This window comes from Pristiophorus japonicus, chromosome 7 (assembly GCF_044704955.1).
Source record: "Pristiophorus japonicus isolate sPriJap1 chromosome 7, sPriJap1.hap1, whole genome shotgun sequence".
NCBI classification, from domain to species: domain Eukaryota; kingdom Metazoa; phylum Chordata; class Chondrichthyes; family Pristiophoridae; genus Pristiophorus; species Pristiophorus japonicus.
This window is the reverse complement of record NC_091983.1, coordinates 69,067,122-69,085,027: the sequence shown is the minus strand read 5'-3', so window position 1 is coordinate 69,085,027 and position 17,906 is coordinate 69,067,122. Positions and strand designations below refer to the sequence as shown.

Below are 17,906 nucleotides of genomic sequence, written 5' to 3'. Positions count from 1 at the left end.
TCAGAGGAAATGTATTAGCATGGATAGAGAATTGGCTGGCTAACAGAAAGCAGAGTGTCGGGATAAATGGGTCCTTTTCGGGTTGGAAATCGGTGGTTAGTGGTGTGCCACAGGGATCGGTGCTGGGACCACAACTGTTTACAATATACATAGATGACCTGGAAAAGGGGACAGAGTGTAGTGTAACAAAATTTGCAGATAACACAAAGATTAGTGGGAAAGCGGGTTGTGTAGAGGACACAGAAAGGCTGCAAAGAGATTTAGATAGGTTAAGCGAATAGGCTAAGGTTTGGCAGATGGAATACAATGTCGGAAAGTGTGAGGTCATCCACCTTGGGGAAAAAAAACAGTGAAAGGGAATATTATTTGAATGGGGAGAAATTACAAGGTGCTGCGGTGCAGAGGGACCTGGGGGTCCTTGTGAATCCCAAAAAGTTAGTTTGCAGGTGCAGCAGGTAATCAGGCAGGCAAATGGAATGTTGCAAATGGAATGGAGTACAAAAGCAGGGAGGTCCTTCTGCAACTGTATAGGGTATTGGTGAGGCCGCACCTGGAGTACTGCGTGCAGTTTTGGTCACCTTACTTAAGGAAGGATATACTGGCTTTGGAGGGGGTACAGAGACGATTCACGAGGCTGATTCTGGAGATGAGGGGGTTACCTTACGATGATAGATTGAGTAGACTGGGTCTTTCCTCGTTGGAGTTCAGAAGGATGAGGGGTGATCTTATAGAAATATTTAAAATAATGAAAGGGATAAACAAGATAGAGGCAGAGAGATTGTTTCCACTGGTCGGGGAAACTAGAATTAGGGGGCACAACCTCAAAATACGAGGGAGCCAATTTAAAACCCAGTTGAGAAGGAATTTCTTCTCCCAGAGGGTTGTGAATCTGTGGAATTCTCTGCCCAAGGAAGCAGTTGAGGCTAGCTCATTGAATGTATTCAAGTCACAGATAGATAGATTTTTAACCATTAAGGGTTATGGGGAGCGGGCGGGTAAGTGGAGCTGAGTCCACGGCCAGATCATACATGATCTTGTTGAATGGCGGAGCAGGCTCGAGGGGCTAGATGGCCTACTCCTGTTCCTAATTCTTATGTTCTTATGTTAAGTGCCATATCTTTAGAAACAGCATTGATTCAATTTTTCTTGTATTCCCCAGGGCTGCGAATAATTTTTCTTCCATCTTGAAATCCTGACTGTTCTGCACAAAATATTTTAGAGGGTGGGCAAGTGACCTTTTCCCAGAACTCCACCAATGCTGTTCTGTAACTGAACTTTGGGTAATGTGAAAGATTAGCCCAACTTTATTTGTCTTCCAATTTTTGACAACTTTCTTGTTGGGAAACGCCTTCTCTGTGCTTCATGCCTACCATTGACAATATAGCTGAGATGGCAACTCATTATTCAGTAAGAATATAAGGAAAATCAGGATGAGAAAAGGACTATTGATGCATATTCCTCTAGTGCATGACTATTTCCTCTTAGTCTCTAACTATATTTTGAATAACCTCGATGTTTTTGCCTTTATTACCTTCTTTGGTAGACTTCCAAGCACTAAGCACTTGGTGGGGGTGGCTGGGAAGAAATTTTCATAATCTGTTCTAAAATTTTTTTTGTTCATTTTAATTTATGTCTTCCTGTCCTACTTTCCTGGCTTTCTTTAAATCAAAATTTAAATTCAGCCTTCTCACTGCCTCAGTGCCTCCCTGGCTGAGGTTAGCTAACTCATCACCAAGACCAAGGATCAACATTGAAACCTTTTACTCTGCAGCTCAGTACTACATCTTACCATACAAGTTGGTGCTTTTCCCTTCTGCACCATCAGGAGAGCTCAATATTTACAATTCTAAGTACTTTTTAGAGTAAATATTTAACAGAAGCAATACTTGAGGACTTATTTGAGATTGAAGTTGCTTCAAATTGAGCCACTCGAAATGGGTGACATTGGAAAATTCTGTCATGCTATAGAAAGGTAAAGATTTGAAAGATTTCTTGTCAGCACAAGTAATGTGCAGTGGTATAACATGCTTGCAGTGTCAGGGCGGCTCTTGTATAAAAAATGTCAGTTTAGTGCCTCTCATTTATTGTGTTGTCTGACTAATATTCCTATTAATCAGACAACACATTACCCTGTGGCAGAGTAATATCAAACTGTGCAGTGTTTAGTTAACATGTTTAGAGTTTGATAAAGTAGCACTAATAATGGATTGAAAAGAAATAAGGCTGGAATAATTTGACTTGACCTTGCCCTGAAGTATAATCAGATGCTCCATTTACTTGTCACAGCAGTTGTTGCAACTAGTTTTGTAAGACTTGGGTTTTCAAATTGCAACCCACAAGTACCCAAGGGCGTCCGTGAAGAAATTTTTGTTCATCTGATGCCTGGCATCCTGCATAATAATGTCTTGAGAATTTTGTATTCTATATATTTTTTCTGTATTTCCTTGTATTGATTGACTTACCAGCACTTGACTTCTGTTGCTGCATTCTAAAAAGCATTTTAGATTCTGCAGTTATAATAAATTTCTTTTGGAAGTTAAGATGGAGTTCCCTGGTAATGTGACAATTTTCCAAGGGATTTTCCTCAAAGAGAAGTTTGCAAATTGGTGCATTAAAGGTTAATGTAATCTATTCTCATGTGTTTCCCCATTTGTTTTAAAGATTTATTTCCTGACAGCTAGCCCACATTCATTAGGGCTGACCCTTACCTTTTTTTTGGCACACTGACCTACGTGCAGTGGAAGCCCTGACAGTGTACATTGCATAATGTTTTGTGAATGTGGCCTTTCATTATTTATAACCTAAAACATCAACATAATGGACAAGGTTTGACTACCGCTGTCTCCATTAAGACTTGATTTTGAGTTTATATAATTAAACATTTATAAATCCCCTTCCACCACCATCCCTATTATATGCAGAGGGGAGGAGAGAGATCTAATGTTGTAACTGGAAAACACAATGCATGGCATGTTGATAGAATATGTGAAACACTCATACTCATTGCAAAAGCAACCTCCAGGGAAACCTGGATGGCTGCCATAAAGATGTTAAGCGAAACACCAGCTGCTAAAGCTATATTTTATCCAATGTGGAACTCTTATCTGCAGATTAGCGACACTGTCAGTTTATAAGTCACTCTGTTGTGGTTTCAAATCCTTGAGTACAGACTGTTCTCTTCAGCTACCAAAATACTCACCTCTTTATTGTAGTTTGTCCACACTTTGTAATGCTAAACATAAAGCAGCAGAAATGCAAAGTCCAAGCTTCAGTTCTTTATGTAATGGTGCCTGTTTTTTAATTCAGTTTGCCACAAAATGGAATGGGTTCGAGGGATGTAACCTTTATCATGCTTCCTCTCCACATGCAAACTTCAGGAATGTAGACTGATCAGATTCTTTTGCAAACTTCATTGCACTAAGCTACCATGTCCATGTTTTGCATGTTGGAATGAATTATATAGACACAAGGCACTCCAAGGTCCCACAGAGAAACTGTTAGGAGATTGCAAGATAAAAGTAGCAAGTGAGGGCTATTGGGAATGCTTCCAGCTGCTCGTTCAATGATTTTTGTAAAACTGATCAATCTTGTAGTTGGAGAAGTTTAATAGTAGAGAAGAAATTCATTATGTTGCAAATTGAGCTGGTTCTTTCAGAAGACATGAGCTATTTAACAATGTTAGACTATGCCAGAATATACAGGGACTAAAAAATAGTGCCCAAGTTTGTAATAAAAACAATATGCTGGAAGTACTCCAGCATCTGAAGAGTGGAAAAAACAGGTTAATTTTTGGATGTAGACTCTTCATCAGAGCTGGGAACTGGAAGATAAGCAAGTTCCCTCATAGGACTAATAAAAATGAAAAGTGTGGGGGGTGCCAGCAGGGAAAACGAGAACCAGCCAGTCAACTGGTTTTCTTTTGAAAGATTGGAGCAGTGCAATGCAAAGGCATTCAAATGACTAGTAAATTCCTAAGACAGTGAAAAGGCACAAAAAAGATGCGCCATCTAAAATGGATGGTAAAAATGGACAAGAAAATAAGGGAGAACAAAAAAGTAAATGTATTAAAATCAGTGGTCAGACTGGAGTTCCGCAGAGAGCTTGACCAAGAATTTCCACTTCAGGCACAGTTGGCGATCCAGGCATAAATTATGCTCAAAATTGAACTAGTTTTGCAAAGTGAATTTTGTCCCCCGCCCAAGTTTCTAATCAAACTCATTTGCATTTGGCAAACATGTTGGTGCAGAAATTGAGATCGGAAACTTCCTGTGGGTGGATGGCTCCGACCTGAAAAAAATCTACGAACTTGCTTGGTGGTCCGGGAGGTTCGGCGACTTGCAGTCCTGGGTCTCCACCCATGGGCTTGTATAGAGGTCCATGTTTCCCAGGGACGTAGGTGTTTAGCAAGCGGCCGGCCCAACCAATCAAAGTAGGGGTATTCCCATTCATACTTGTGGTGAGTTCCATATATACGGAATCACCATAAGTATGAATGTGAATACCCAAAAAAATACATGCACTTAAAATCTTTTTAAACATCACATATTTAAAATGAATCAAAATGGAATTCAATTAATTATTTAAAATAAAAATTTTATTTTTTGAAAAATAACTACATACTTTAATGGTTGAAAATAAACTTACATTATTTCACAGGTCTTTAACTGTTTAAATTATTGATAAAAATGTACTTTTCTGTACTTTAAAAGTCTTGCACTGATAAAAGCAGGTCGTATGCTTTTATCAGGCATAAGAATTTCACAGGCATTCGCTGGGCAGAAGTTGGGCATCTGCCAGCGAATGTCCATTTCTGTTAGATTCATATGATCTGTCAAGAGGATTCTTGACCGATCACACAAGATCTGGGTTTAGGCACATGAGTAGTGCATGTCTAAACCCTGAACTTGCGTGGCCCCTATGGGCACCTCGTACACGCCCGTAGCGGCCTCAAATTCAACCCCATAATCATCCATGAATCAGCGCAATGGGGCAAAGCTTTAGAACATAATTTTTTTTAAATATTGCATTAAAAACTATTTCCTGATATATTTGAGAGTGCTAACCTGTTGTAGTTTTATTAATACAGCTGAAAATGGGTTTATCACAAAAATTAGCATTTTAATCTGTCTAGTCCACCACCTGTGTGTAACACGATTTTAAATAACTGAAAATTACTTTAAAAATGTATACAGAACCATTTACGAGTTACATTGGTGTACATAAGTCAGTTTCTTAGTAAATTTAAAAAAATTAAAAGGTACCTATTAGTGCTTTTACTTGTAAAAATAAACAGCTTAATTTTAACAGCCTCTTTGAAGACCCGCAAACTCGTCATGGTGATTAATGTGATCTGGGGGCCAGTTTTGAGGGTAGTTTCCAGTGCAATGTTTTTTTTTTAAATGCAAAAGATTGCAGAAACTCTATTCGCATTGGATGGAATTTGCGCTTGAAATTCCTCTATATTTTGCGCTGGTTTGGCCGATTTTGGCAAATACCAGTACAACAGAATGGAAAGTCCAGGCCCTTCCGTTATGTAAAATATGATCTTGGGTGCAGAAGAGGTAAATATAAATGAGCATTTAATAAGAGTCAGAATAGCATGACAAAGTGTTTTTGTATTAATATAAGAAACAAAGTAATGAACCTGAGGGGCTGAATGGAAATACAAGATAAATATAATTAGCTTAATAATTACAGTTATGATGAGCGGTTCAATATTAATTTCATATCGAATCATAGAAAAATTACGGCACAGAAAGAGGCCATTTGGCCCATCGTGTCCGTGCCGATGTGATAAGGGTTTCTGCCTCTACCACCATTTCAGGCAATGATTTCCAGACTCTCACCATCCTCTGGGTGAAGAAATGTTGTCTCATCTCTCCTCTAATCCTTCTACCAACTATTTTAAACCTATGCACATTGGTTATTGACCATTCTGCTAAGGGAAATGGATCCTTCCTATCCATTCTATCTAGGCCCCTCATAATTTTATACAACTCAATTAAATCTCCTCTCCGCCTCCTCTGTTCCAAGGAAAACAACCCCAGCCTATCCAATCTTCCCTCATAGCTAAAGTTTTCCAGTCCTGGCAACATCCTCGTAAATCTCCTCTGCACCCTTTCGAGTGCAATCACATCCTTCCTGTAATGTGGTGACCAGAACTGCATGCAGTACTCAAGCTGTGGCCTAACTAGTGTTGTATACAGTTCCAGAATAACTTTTCCGCTCTTGTATTCTATGCCTTGGCTACCTTAGCAACCTGTCCTGCTACCTTTAAGGGTCTGTGGACAAATACTCCAAGGTTCCTCTGTTCCTCCACACCTCTCGGTATCCTCCCATTTATTGGGCTCAATTTTCTCCAGTGATTTGCGCTGTATTTTTGGTGAGCGCCGCTTTTTTTGGCGTAAGTTTAAAAAAGTTTCCCCAAGGAATGTGCGCCAGCGTAACTCAGTTACGATTTTTTTAGGTTAGTTTTTTTTTGTCATGGGGACGTAATGTGATGTCTCTGCCAGTTTTTGTCAATTATGGAAGTTTTCCCCAAAAAAATTTCTCCTAGGTCGGCGTATGTGACCACTCCCGACAAACCTTCTGGTGAGTTAAGAAAAAGCAGCACACATTGAAAAATCGGCACAGAAAGATACCATTGTTTTTCAGCCAGCAGAGTTTTGGAGGGAGTCAAGAAGACTTACATCTGCATAATAAAGATTGCATTTTTTTTACCTTAAAACGCAGTAAAATGGAAGTTTGATGGAATTCTGTAAGTTTTCATATTTTTTCAACTGACGCCACCACCGAACATCTGTAAACAGGGCTGGAGGGTCGGAGCATCGGCTGGCAGAATCGGTCCCACGCCCGGGCATGAGCTCAGCTGCAAAAGAAGCCCTGGGGGGGCTGTGGAAGGTGATCAGAAGGCATCAGAAGGCTGCACTACCTATCAAATCCAATTGGGGTGGGTGGGGGGTTGTGGAAGGTGATCGGAAGGCATCACAAGACAGTACTACGCATTAAATCTAGATTGGGGGTGGGGGGGGGGTGGTGCTCCTGATCACTGCCCCTGCTCAGACCTGGGTGTGGTCCACACAGACTTGTGGGGAGAGAGAACAAAGAACCTTGTCCTGCCTGCCTGCCGTTTTGAGCTTCTTGCAAAGGTAAACTTTAAGCATGGGGGCAATACTGACAGTGCCATACCTTGTGCAAGCCTTTTGCATGATGGTGCTGTGGAAGAGACAATTGATTCAACGTCATTGCATGAGGAACCTCGGAGCCCGTAGGGTGATGGGCAGAAGGCCTTACCCACGTCGGGTATATCGAGACACGCGTTCGTACCTGCACCTGAGTGATGCAGACTGTGTCAGAAGGCTGTGTTTGCGCCAATAAGTTGTAACTGAGATCTGTGAGTTGGTAAAAGCAGACCTGCAACCTAGAAGTGTTAGGAGGACTGCTTTGTCAGTTGAAGTGAAGGTTACAGCTGCACTTTCATTCTATGCATCCGGATCGTTCCAAGCTACAACTGAGGATGTGTGCGCCATTTCTCAACATGCAACACATATCTGCATTCGGTAGGTGACTGCTGCACTATATGTCCCGAGGAATGACTACATAAGGTTCCCCATGACTGCTCAGGCAGTATGTGACAGGGCCGTGGGCTTCTCCAGGATTGCTGGGTTCCCAAAGGTACAGTGCTGCATTGATTGTACCCACATCGCCTTGTGAGCACCTTTGGAGGATTCTGAGATGTACAGGAACAGAAAAGGCTTCCACTCCATTGATGTGCAGCTCATGTGTGACGACATGCATCGCATCATGTCAGTTGATGCAAGTTACCCTGGGAGCACCCATGATGCGTTCATCCTATGCGAGAGCGTTATATCTGCCATGTTTCAGCAGCAGCCAGAAGGGCAGATCTGGTTTCTGGGAGACAAAGGGTACAGCCTCGCCACCTGGCTCATGGCGCCCCTACGCGTAAACCGGATGGAAGCTGACCGGGAGCACAACATGTTGCACATTGTGACACGCAGCATAATACAGAGGACTGTTGGCATCTTGAAACAGCGTTTCCGATGCCTGGACCATTCTGGAGGCTACTTGCTATACTCGCCTGAGATTGTCAGTCAGTTCACTGTTGTGTGCTGCATAACTTAGCCATCATGAAGCAGCAGCAGATGGTAGTAGAAGCCCCACCTGAGGTGAGAGTGGCTGATGATAATGATGAGGAAGATGCAGGTGACGAGCAGGAGGATGAGGCCGATGACGCGGAAGCCATGCAACTACCTGAACCCGGAGCACCACGACGACAGTGACGGGGGCGGGGGGGGGGGGTGGCGGACCGTCGTGCCCCTTTAACGATTGCTCGAGTCTTGCGCCAGCAGCTCATCTGTGAACGCTTTGCTGCCTGAAGGCTCAGTGGCAACTATTCCACATGGACCATGTTTACTGTCTGGACCTGTTCAGTAAGGTTGTGTTGTGTTAATGGAACAAATATATTTTATTCAAAAGTAACATTTGTTTGTACTTAACTTTAACATATTCTTGAATCAAACTTTAAAGTTTTCACTTGAGATCACTTACTAACTTTTAAACTTGTAAATTCACATAAATTCTCAAATTAAAAGTTTTTGTGACAACAATAATAACAACAGCAGCAGCAGCAGCAAAGAAAGGTTGCACCCATCTCTCCTCCACCTTATTCTAAGATTGCCCACTGCGTTTGGTCTTGGTGACCCCACCACCCCTGCTCGCAGGCGGTGGTGCAGTGTTTCTCGGGTTGGTACCAAGCTTATTCTTTCGAACATCTCGGCTAATGCACACTTCTTGATGGGGGGCGGGGTGGGTGCAGGCGGTAATGTGGAATGCCTGGCTTGGGCCTCTTCAGAGCCTGGTCTGTGGATTGGAGTGGGATTGGCAGTTGATTCTCAATGGGTGCAGGGTCTGGGCGTGTTCCCTTATTGCAGCAGCTAATTCTAAAATTTCCTCTCTCATGTGCCCTGACAGTGTCTCAACTACCTCCAACATTCCCTCCCTCATGTTGAGCAACAGTGTGTCAACTACCTGCAACATTCCCTCCCTCATGTTCACTGACATGGTTTCAACTGACTGAGATATTCCCTCCCTCATGTTCCCGGACAGCGTTCCCATTTCTTGAGAGTGTTATTACTTCTCCCGACAATCCCGATATCGCATCACCCACCCGACTGATGGTGTCCAGGAGTGGTCGCGTAAGGTCAATGCTCTCTGTACTTATTGCCATCACATTTACAATTGCAGTTCCATTGAAAAATGAAAATATTACTTGCATTAACTACTTGACCAATGTCCTGCACTTTTTGCACTGGCCTCCAGATGTCAGGGTGGTCACCATTGCACAATAATCTTCTGCAAGTTGGTTCCAGCGTTTCTTCATTTCTTTGGGTCGATCTTTTATGTGACCTCTGCTGGTGTCCAGCTTCTGCCATCTGCCCTCAATCACAGTAACTAGTGCCTCCACTTCATCCTGTAAGAAATTCTTGGTCCTTGCGCCGGGTTGCATCTTTTATTGGAGCTCCGATTTTTCCAATGATTATTAAAGTTCTCACACACACAACTGGCTCTTTTTAAAAATGGCCAATTGCAGACCGGAACCTGTTCTGCACATGCGCGCCTATAGGAATCACGTCAAAAACGTTCTCTTTTCGCGCATGCGCAGCAGGGGCAACACCATTTTTTCGGCACAGACAGTAGGCTCCACGCCCCGAGGCTACACGACATGCTGTGTGGCGCCAATTTTGAAAAATAGAGCGGGGAAACTTGGCATTTTTATTTTTAGAGTAGTTCTGGCCTAGAAAAACGGGTGTAACTGGCAAAACACCAAAAAACGTCTCTTTGCAAAATTGAGTCCATAGTGTATTCCCTTGCCTTGCCTTGCCCCTTCCCAAATGCATTACCTCACACTTTTCCGGATTGAATTCCATTTGCCACTTTTCTGCCTCACTGATCAGTCCATCGATATCTTCCTGCAGTCTGGAGCTTTCCTTCTCACTGTCATGTAGCTGGGTTAAATGTTCAGAATGGATAGAACTCCAAAAGTAGGTTGGAGGTTGGAGCAGTTTTACCAAGTAAGGATATCTGTTGGGGTAAAGGTGGTTTGAGTATCTTTCTATTCAGAGCAGGGCAATTAGAAAATAATAATAGGATTGGGCAGAGTCAGCATGGATTTAGGAAAGGGAAATCATGTTTGACAAATCTGTTAGAGTTTTTTGAGGTTGTAACCAGTAGAATAGATAAGAGGGAACCAACCGGTGGATGTGGTGTTTTGGGATCTTCATGAGGCATTCTATAGGTGCCACACAAGAGGTTATTAAACAAAATTAGGACTCATGGGATTGGGGGTAATATACTAGCATGGATTGAGGATTGGTTAACAGACAGAAAACAGAGAATAGGAATAAATGGGTCATTCTCGGGTTGGCAGACTGTAACTAGTGGGGTGCCGCAAGGATCGGTGCTTGGGCCCCAGCTATTCACAATCTGTTATCAATGATTTGGATAAAGGGACCAAATGTAATATATCCAAGTTTGCTGATGATACAAAGCTAGGTGGGAATGCAAGTTGAGAAGGATGCAACGAGGCTTCAAGGGGTTATAGACAGGCTAAGTGAATGGGCAAGAACATGACAAATGGAATATAATGTGGAGAAATGTGAAGTTATCCACTTTGGTCGGATAAATAGAAAAGCAGAGCAATTTTAAATGGAGAGAGATTGGGAAAAGAGTAAAGATGTCTTACTGCAATTATACAGGGCCCTGGTGAGACTGCACCTGGAGTATTGTGTACAGTTTTGGTCTCCTTACTTGAGGAAGGATATACTTGCCAAAGAGGGAGTGCAACGAAGGTTCACCAGACTGATTCCTGGGATGGAGGTATTATCCTATGAGGAGAAATTGAGTAGACCAGGCCTCTATTCTCTGGAGTTTAGAAGAATGAGAGTTGATCTCATTGAAACATACAAAATTCTTACAGGGCTTGACAGGCTCGATGCAGGGAGGATGTTTCCCCGGGCTGGGGAGTCTAGAACCAGAGGTCACAGTCTCAGAATAGGGGGTCGGCCATTTAGGACTGCGATGAGGAGAAACAAGTTCATTCAGAGGATGGTGAATCTTTGGAATTCTTTACTCCAGAAGGCTGTGGAGGCTCAATTGTTGAGAATATTCAAGACAGAGATCGATAGATTTTTGGATATTAAGGGAATCAAGGGATATGGGAATACTGCAGGAAAGTGAAGGTGAGGTAGAAGATCAGCCATGATCTCATTGAATGGCCGAATGGCCTACTCCTGCTCCTAATTCTTATGTTTCCTTTTCTCTCATATACTCTTCTAGTTTCCTTTTGAAAGCTATTTGACTCAACCACTTCCTGAGAGTTCCACATTCTACTTGAGTAAATCATTTTTTCCTTGTTTCCCTATTGGATTTATTAGTAACTATCTTGTATTTATGGCCATTAGTTTTGGATTCTCCTACAATTGGAAACATTCCACATCTAGCCTGTCCAACCCATTCATAATTGTAAAAATCTCTATTAGGTCACCTCTAAATCCTCTCTTTTTCTAATGAAAAAAGTCCCAACCTGTTCAATCTTTCCTGATAGCTGTACTCTCTCATAGTTTCTGGGAAAATCCTTGTAATTCTTTTTGCACTTTGCTGTCCTTTTTATAACATGGGGACCAGAATTGTGCACAGTATTCCAAGTGTGGCCTGACCAGGGTCCTATACAAGTTTAATATAACTTCAATACTTTTGAATTCTATACCCTTAGAATTAAATCTAGGTGCTTTGTTAGCATTTTTAATTGCTTTGCTGATCTGCAATGCTGCTTTTAATGATTTGTTGACCTGTATCCTTAGATCTTTTTGCTCTTCTACCGCATTCAGTTTCTTATTTTCTAATGTGTCGATGATGTTTCTATTGTTCCTACCAAAGTGCATCACCTCATACTTAGCTATGTTGAAGTTTATTTGCCATTTACCTGCCCAGTCTGCAAGTTTTCTAATGTCTTCTTGTATTACATAAGAATATAAGAAATAGAAGCAGGAGTAGGCCACTTGGCCCCTCGAGCCTGCTTTGCCATTTAATAAGATCATGGCTAATCTGATCATGGTCTCAGCTCTACTTCCATGCCTGCTCCCCATAACCCTTCACTCCCTTATCACTCAAAAATCTGTCTTCTCTCCACTTCTAAATATATTCAATGGCCCAGCCTCCACAGTTCTTTGGGGTAGAGAATTCCACCCATTTACGACGCTCTGAAAGAAGAAATTATGTTGCATTCTTCCTCAGTGTTAGCTATCACCCCCAGTTTGGTATCATCTGCAAATTTTGAGATTGAGTTACTTGTTCCAAAACATTAATGTATGAATACCAGTGGTCCCAGCTAATGTTCCCTTTAATTGTTTTTGGGTGGCGCGGCCCATTCATATTTCCACGTAGTCGTGGTTTTTTCTTTAAAAGCCAGTGAGCCGGCTGCGCGGGACCTCCAGACGCCTGCACAGCCTAACGGGAACATTGTGGAAAACCGCTTTCGACCTTCGTCCTATCTGACTACCCTTTATTACCATGTAAAAGAAGGATTACAGGGGAACAGAGGTTAGTGGTGATTAATGGCACAGGAAGTATATCACATTTTGTAATACTCAGCCATACCGATCAGAAAGGTGCCAGAGTGTTGTGATCATTGTGCTGAGTTTGTGGATCTCAGCTGCACCACTGACGGGGACATTACAATTAACCTTGTGGTTCCTGGGCGATGGGGAGATTAATCATCCAGTGTTTGAATTTCTGCTTCCTAGCCAGTGGACAGGATTGGGCTAGGTTGGATTTATAGCTTGCCGACGCTCATCGAGCTGAGAGCTGGTGAAATTCATCCGGTGAAGGTAGGGAAACTCAAACGGCAGCCAGAGCTTGGGTTTCTACTTGCGACTTTTTTAATTGACACTCTAATACGATCACCAATGCTGCTGATCTGCCCCCGATCTTCAGTTCTTTGTGCTGGTTGTGTGGGCCACATAATAATGACTTCTGTCACTGCCATTTGGCACTCTTTAATTATTATTGGCTCAGGCACCACTGCTTCAGAGCCCAGAATACTTTGGTCAACAGGAAAACACATTTTGAAAGTAAATTAAAGAGCAACACACTGTCACAAATGTGATATCCTGCAGTACTATATACTTTCATAACTTCAAAAGTATGTGCGTACTCAGTTTAAAAAAAAATTGGGCACAACAACCAAAAATTTACAGCAGCAAACTAAAGTGAGAATTTAAGTGACGTATCTAAAACTAATGGGAGTTATTTACACTGTGTACTGTTGTTGAAATTCAGGAAATATTTATTTTACTTAGTTCCACAATTCTGTTCACACCTGTGAAAAATGACTGAATAAAGCTACAGTACATGTCACATGACGAAGTAGTCTGTTATTTTCAAATGCCAACATTTATGCATGTTGTACCCAATTTGGAATACATCCTCGGGATGGAATTCTTTAAACAACATAATGCTCATAAAATTGGTGTGGTTTCTGTGCACATTGAGCTACAGTTCATGTTAGACTGAAGTCGTTAAAGAATTGTCCTTTAGCACATGCCTGTAATTAGTCCAGCAGAACAGCCAACTCTTCTGAAGAACTCTTCAGTTTGATCTATGTAAGGGTGCTATTGTGTTTGGAACTCATTTCACTTCAAAAGTCAAACAATATCTTTAAAATATATATATATTTTTAAATTACACAATGTTACTTGATAACTGAGTTGCAGAAAAATAAAATGTCCTAATGGAAGTGTTCATAAGTCACAAAAGGTCTGCATTTTGCACAATTGCAATGGGTTCTGTTGAAAATTCCCTCAGCTGGGATTAACTGAGTCAAGTTAATCATTTGTTTCTTTTTATTTGCAGATTTCAGCCAGAGTGTTATATAGATTTCAGCTGCTTTCGGAAATCCTTCACCGGCGAGTCAAAAGGTAAAATACGTTTTGTAGGTGACCGTTGTCTATGGCTTGTACAAAACTTCTTCATTTTACAGGGTGATAGCAGTTTTTATTTTTAACGAACCTTTACTACTTATCAAATGATGGTTCACGAATCTCAATGCCTGGGACTTAAATTTGTATTTGTGCAAAATTGCACAACTATCTGAACTTCATTAATTTGAAACTGCACACAGGTTTCACTGTATTCCAAAAACAGCCCGTTTCATGTTCAGTGCTAAGGCTATTTATTTAGAGTATGATATTTACACAGCCACAAATATAGAATACTCAAAGTAATTTTATAATCTATTTTTTTCCTTTTTAATCAAAATTAAGTTTTACTTATGAATGAAAATAAAGCAGTAGTATTGTAGAGATGAGCATACAATGCTGTTATGGAGAGTAACAATGTTGAGTACAGGTACAGCGTCGAAAATCCGGAGTTCCGGAATCCATACTGTTCCGGAATCTGAACACCGGTAGGATCCTTGGTGGGGTCGTTCGGAATCCAGAAAATGTTCCGGACTCCGGACCTTTGCCTCAACCTCTTCCCCCGCCGCTCCCTACGGCCGACCTCTTCCCCCTCCTCGGGCCGCCGTCGACCTCTTCCCCCTCCTCGGGCCGCCGTCGACCTCTTCCCCCGCCTCGGGCCGCCGTCGACCTCTTCCCCCGCCTCGGGCCGCCGTCGACCTCTTCCCCCGCCTCGGGCCGCCGTCGACCTCTTCCCCCGCCTCGGGCCGCCGTCGACCTCTTCCCCCGCCTCGGGCCGCCGTCGACCTCTTCCCCCGCCTCGGGCCGCCGTCGACCTCTTCCCCCGCCTCGGGCCGCCGTCGACCTCTTCCCCCGCCTCGGGCCGCCGTCGACCTCTTCCCCCGCCTCGGGCCGCCGTCGACCTCTTCCCCCGCCTCGGGCCGCCGCCGACCTCTTTTCCCCCGCCTCGGGCCGCCGCCGACCTCTTTCCCCCGCCTTGGGCCGCCGCCGACCTCTTCCGCCGCTTCTCCCCACGGCCGACCTCTTCCCCCGCCTCTCCCCACGGCCGACCTCTTCCCCCGCCTCTCCCCACGGCCGACCTCTTCCCCCGCCTCTCCCCACGGCCGACCTCTTCCCCCGCCTCTCCCCACGGCCGACCTCTTCCCCCGCCTCTCCCCACGGCCGACCTCTTTCCCCGCCTCTCCACACGGCCGACCTCTTCCCCCGCCTCTCCCCGCGGCCGACCTCTTCCCCCGCCTCTCCCCGCGGCCGACCTCGGGCCGCCACCGAATACGGGCTGACCACCGCCCCCGCCCAACACCACCTCCCCTACCTACTGACCTTGGCCCAGGTGTTTCCGGACTTGGGACATCGGAAAGACGTTCCGAAGTCCGGAAATATATGAACCTGGGCTCTGGCATTTCCGGATTTGTGACATCAGAAAGACGAAGTCCGGAAATGCACAGAATTCAGAGCGGCCTCGGTCCCGAGGCTTCCGGAATTTCGATGCTGTACCTGTAATACTAATTATAGAAAGTTGTGTGTATGTATATATGGTGCTACGCTACAATTTCCAGGGAATAATGCTGATATTGTAACGAGTAGAGTGTAACAGTAATATTAAAGAGCTTAACTAATTGGTGAAAGTAACACTAATAATTTGGAGCATAGCACTGTAATATTGTTTAATTGGTCTGTTACATTGCAGGATTATGATTGACCCGTGCTAGGTTATGGTGTAGGGTGTCATTTGGTTAGTAGATCTATCCTTGGCCCCCTCCTAGTTCTCATCTACATGTTGCCCCTTGGCGACATCATCCGAAAACACGGCATCAATTTCCACATGTACACTGATGACACCCAGCTGTACCTCACTACCACTTCCCTCGTCCCCTCCATGGTCTCTAAATTGTCAGACTGCTTGTCCGACATCGAGTCCTGGATGAGCAGAAATTTTCTCCAATTGAATGGAAAAAATTGGAGGACCGAAGCCATTGTTTTCAATCCCCTCCACAGACTCCTTTCCCTTGCCACTGATTCCATCCTTCACCCCAACTTTAAGGCTGAACCACACTGCTTGCAACTTTGATGTTATGTTTGACCCTGAAATGAGTTTCCGACCATATATCTGCAGCATAACTAAGGCCACCTATTTCCACCTTCCGTAACATCGCCATCTTCGCACTTGCCTCAGGTCATCCGCTGCTGAAGCCCTCATCCATGCCTTTGTTACCTCGAGACTTGACTATTCCAACGCACTCCTGGCTGGCCTCCCACATTCTACCCTACATAAACTAAAGGTGATCCAAAACTCGGCTGCCCGTGTCCTAACTCTCACCAAGTCCCGCTCACCCATCACCCCTGTGCTCGCTGACCCACATTAGCTCCCGGTTAAGCAACGCCTCAATTTCAAAATTCTCATCCTTATTTTCAAATCCCTCCATGGCCTCGTCCCTCCCTGTAATCTGCTCCAGCCCCACAACCCCCTGAGATGTCTGCGCTCCTCAAATTCTGCCCTCTTGAGCATCCCTGATTATAATCGCTCAACCTTTGGTGGCCGTGCTTTCTGTTGCCTAGGCCCTAAGCTCTGAAATTCCCTCCCTAAATCTCTTGCCTCTCTACTTCTCTTTCCTCTTTCAAGGCGCTCCTTAAAACCTACCTCTTTGACCAAGCCTTTGGTCTCCTAGCCTAATTTCTCCTTATGCGTTCGGGTGTTAAATTTTTTAATTTCATAATACTCCTGTGAAGTGCCTTGGGACGTTTCACTGCGTTAAAGGTGCTATATAAATACAAGTTGTTGGTATTTTGGGACCAACCAGATCTCAGAATTGGTCCATGCTAACTACATAACACAGCCAATTAAAAGTCCACAGAACTATACAAAGCAGCCAATTTTGTCTGTGTGTCTTCAAGTTATTTATGCAAGGAGTTTGCTTCTGAAAATAGTGAGGAGTACATTGTGGGTCTAATTGAATTGCCTACAAGCTTAATTTCCAAGAGCATAGTTGAGGAAAGCAACTGGAAAGCAGTGCCGGATAGCAATTTGGCCAGATGTGCAAATATACAGCAAATCAAATCATGACACTGCTGTGAAATGGAGAGAATGAGTTACATCAATTAAAGTATCATTGCAATGGGCTAAATATTGTGCACATCAGCACAAGATAAGACAGCAAGAGAACAAAAGATTGAGACAGGGAGTAAACTGGTGTAAAGCAAGGACTCCACGACTGATTATACCCACCAGTATCAGTGGGGAGATTATACCCACCAGTATCAGTGGGGAGATTATACCCACCAGTATCAGTGGGGAGATTATACCCACCAGTATCAGTGGGGAGGTTATACCCACCAGTATCAGTGGGGAGATTATACCCACCAGTATCAGTGGGGAGATTATACCCACCAGTATCAGTGGGGAGATTATACCCACCAGTATCAGTGGGGAGATTATACCCACCAGTATCAGTGGGGAGATTATACCCACCAGTATCAGTGGGGAGATTATACCCACCAGTATCAGTGGGGAGATTATACCCACCAGTATCAGTGGGGAGATTATACCCACCAGTATCAGTGGGGAGATTATACCCACCAGTATCAGTGGGGAGATTATACCCACCAGTATCAGTGGGGAGATTATACCCACCAGTATCAGTGGGGAGATTATACCCACCAGTATCAGTGGGGAGATTATACCCACCAGTATCAGTGGGGAGATTATACCCACCAGTATCAGTGGGGAGATTATACCCACCAGTATCAGTGGGGAGATTATACCCACCAGTATCAGTGGGGAGATTATACCCACCAGTATCAGTGGGGAGATTATACCCACCCGTATCTGTGGGGAGATTATACCCACCCGTATCTGTGGGGAGATTATACCCACCAGTATCAGTGGGGAGATTATACCCACCAGTATCTGTGGGG

General features: G+C 43.7%; 1 protein-coding gene across 4 annotated transcripts in view; it reads left to right on the top strand.

The window, feature by feature from the left end:
• Positions 1–17,906, top strand: part of LOC139267153 (CYFIP-related Rac1 interactor A) — a 275,278-nt gene that overhangs the window by 163,577 nt on the left and 93,795 nt on the right. For 3 of the 4 annotated variants that reach the window (XM_070885023.1, XM_070885020.1, XM_070885022.1), the window contains exon 2: positions 13,930–13,994. The gene's annotated coding sequence lies outside the window, so the exon portion shown is untranslated. Of the gene's footprint in view, positions 1–13,520; positions 13,680–13,929; positions 13,995–17,906 lie in introns of those variants that run through there. The other variant, XM_070885021.1, reaches the window with a different exon arrangement.